Source organism: Hyla sarda, chromosome 2, assembly GCF_029499605.1.
Source record: "Hyla sarda isolate aHylSar1 chromosome 2, aHylSar1.hap1, whole genome shotgun sequence".
Taxonomy (NCBI): Eukaryota; Metazoa; Chordata; class Amphibia; order Anura; family Hylidae; genus Hyla; species Hyla sarda.
Window position 1 is genome coordinate 268658993 of NC_079190.1, and position 3598 is coordinate 268662590.

Consider the following 3598-nt stretch of genomic DNA (forward strand, 5'->3'; position numbering starts at 1 on the left):
CTACTATTCTGAGCTAAACACAAGCTCGCTAGTCCACAACTGAGGGGTAAAACCGATAACTCAGAACAGCTGCATGCCTGCAATACCATGGTGCTCAGTAAGCAAAAGTCAATAGAGATGAAACAGTCCGATATTCAGAAGTGAAAGTATTCCAACAGCAGTCACAATTCAGGTAAAAAAAAAAAAAACTTTATTGGTACTTACAACATAGATACATCAGGCCATACGATGAGGGAGCAAACAGAAAACGTCCGTTTTGCAGCTCTCAGCTGCTTCCACTGGTTCCTGTCAATTAGACATAAACACATCAGACATATACAAAATTTGAAGATACAGGTTATGCGTTTAGGTCGGAATATCCAACATTAGTGATTGATATGACTAAGGTATCATTAATTCCCATAATATATATTTTTCCCCTCTAGTTTTATTGCTGTCTCACTATAGTATCACCCCTGATGATTTCCTATGTGAAAAGTACCACAGGGTACCATTAATTTTAATTCTCGTGTGTGATATACTATCTAAAATACATATAGGATGTAGTATATGCATAGTTAAAGTATTAATTTACTATATGTTATATACAGAATAGTCCATAGTCCCTCTGTGTCTCTCCCCCTCCCCCAGATAGAGAAAGAAGGCTCATATATCATCTTTTCAAAACTGGTCCACTTCACACTCAAATCCTGATAAGTACTATTCTAATTCAAGACACACCCTAAAGGCATTGTGTTACTATGCCATTGTCCCACTGGGTGAAAGGATGCATGATGATGTTTAAATGTGAACCTATAAATTAAGAGTGAGGCTGCATTTACACCTCGTTTTCAGCCTACGATTGCTGGATCTGGCTGAGGGAGGGGAAAATCAGGCGCTCCCGTACCTCAGCCGGACTGGCGCTGAAATCCATTTACTTTAATGATCCAACCAGAGTCAAACGGTGACTCCGGTCAGCTCATTTTTGACCAGTAATCTGTTTTGTGACCAGAGCTAAAACCGTAGGCTGAAAATGAGGTGTGAATGCAGCCTAAGCAGAGTTTTTGAACAGAGAACTCCTATGCATCACTGTAACACCTCACAGGTGGCAGCTAGCCAGGCAGCCAGAATGGAGCAGAGCTAAACAGGTGTTTATTAGCTGAGCAGATGCTGTAAAACAGCTAGCCAGGATGGCTACAGGTGAGGCAGGATCAGGAACATAAGTACAGCAGACAGACAGGATCAGGAACTCAGGTTCAGAATACAGGGTTCAGAGACCTTAGCATTACAGAAAACACAACCAATATGCAACCTTGCTGAAGAATCAGGCAACAAGTGGAGCAGGTTTATATAGGGAGTGCCAGGGGGGAATTGGAGGAGGGTCCATTAGTGAGTGCTCACTGTCCCTATAAGATTCAGCCAGTGCTTGTGCGCAGACCCTAGAGGACAGAGCAGGAAGTTCAGCAGGAGACACTCCAGAGCAGCAAGACCAGGAGGCACAGCAGATACATGGCACAGAGGATGTTGCCTGACCCTGGTAAAGACCAGGACACATGTAATGCCGGTGGTTGCCAACCAGCAGCAATACAATCACAATGTTTGTGTGTTAGGTCTTCACTGCTGTTTTATACACATCTTTATCTTAGAAGGGTATTGACTAATTTGGAAGCACACAGAGAGATCCCAGGTTTAAGGGATCATTACCAATATTATGCTATCACATTAGGCGTAAAAAATAACTGCAATACATTTTTCAGGAAAGTCAAACTTGTCCAAAACCCGACACATGTACAACCAACTTACCATATCAAACGTGTCCTCAACTTCTGTAGCGAAAAGGACAAATGGGTTCTTGGTTATGCAATCGAAGTACAAAGCAGTAATCACCCTAGCAGTGTTATGCCTCCCCTCTTGAGAAGGCACAAAATCAACTAATCAAAACTATTTCAAGTGGGATGTGTTCGGATACCCCTATGTTAACACCATTAGCTGCATAGCCTGGTTGGCATAGGTTGGCAAGGTGTGGAAATTAGTTTCTTGGAGGAAAACAATGGCAGCTTTTTCCTTATAGAGTATTTGTTGGATGCCTCCATCTGTATAATTTAATGGAGGAATCATGATGCATACAAAGCCTCTCCTCTTTACTCAGAGTTACTTTATAAGAACGATGTAAATCATGAAATAAAATAGAAAACAATTTCTGAAATATCATATACATTATAGCATTGCGCTAATATACAATGCTGAAAAAAAAACTGTCATGCAGTCGCTCTGTGTAAACCTGGCTTTAGAAAGCTGTGATTTATCTTCTATATCCATTGTAATAAAAAAGCTAGCAGGGCGCCTACTCATGTCCTGATTTACAAATGAAAAATACATGAACAACTGTAGAAAAAACTAGAAATGACATCCCAAAACAGATATGCAGCACATGCATTGCTCCATAGTACAAAATATTTCTGCCAATTACAGAAGATAAATCTGCTTGTACTGAAGCATCTGGGAGAACAGTGTTTGAACACTTATCTAGCTTTCAGGCAATGTACTGGTAGTCCCTAGAGGAATGTATGGGACATGCTCTGTAACCTCCTTTGGGCACTTAAATTCATCAAAATCTGTCCAGTATCTTTATTGATAAGAGAGATTCCCGGTGCTTATTCCATATCTTTTCGACAATCAACACCGTATTGAAGGAAGAGATAATGAAGTGTCTTGTTTTGCCTTTCTTCTGGGATACAAACATTTCGTTCCAAAACCAGTGAACATAATTTAAGGTAGCGAGATTCATAGTACAGATGTCTTAAATCAATGACATTTACAACCTTGGGACAAAATGGGACAGATTGAATCTCCTTTATTCTCCAACCTTTCAAGACATAACCCCCTCAAGGCTCAGTGGACATGAGACAAGCTGTCCTTGTCAGATAGGAATTCAGGTAAATGCTTCTTGCCCTTGGGAATCAGAAACCACAGGAACAAAAATCTGCTTGTTTTTCTAGTGAGCCGCAGCATGTCTTAAATAATTTCTCTTATGGAAAAGGGTATATGATTAATATGGCGGAGCACCAGAATATGATAGTAGATGGTCCGGGATATTGTACTGCATTCTCTTATAATTTAGCATTTGTGAAAGTTTTAAAAATATGTGAGACATTGTGGGATAACTACACATTGGGCCTGGAGTATGAAAAGTTAGTGCAGACAAGAAGTGGAGATGATAGCAACCAATCGGAAAAAAAAACATAATGCCTTGCAATGTGTGTCAAACTTTACTTGGGCAGTTATAAATGGTGTCATTGGAAGGGGGTTCACATGTAAAAGTAGGTGTCCTGCTTCACTCAGCGATTGGCTTATTGCAAGACACTGCAGCTTGATAAATATCCACCTATATCTTTGGGGTTGTTATGTATCTATTTGCTCTAGTCTGGTTAATTTGCTCTTGTATTCTTCTGACATTAACTCCCATCACCAATATGACTAATATACCCTTAAATGAGTTTGCATAAAAGTTGGAGAAACACACGTTTGAGAATACAGAATTTACCTTCTTAGGATACCTATGTTGAGGAACAAAGAATACACATCTGATGTCTCTGAAAATATTCCTCAGGTTAGCTAT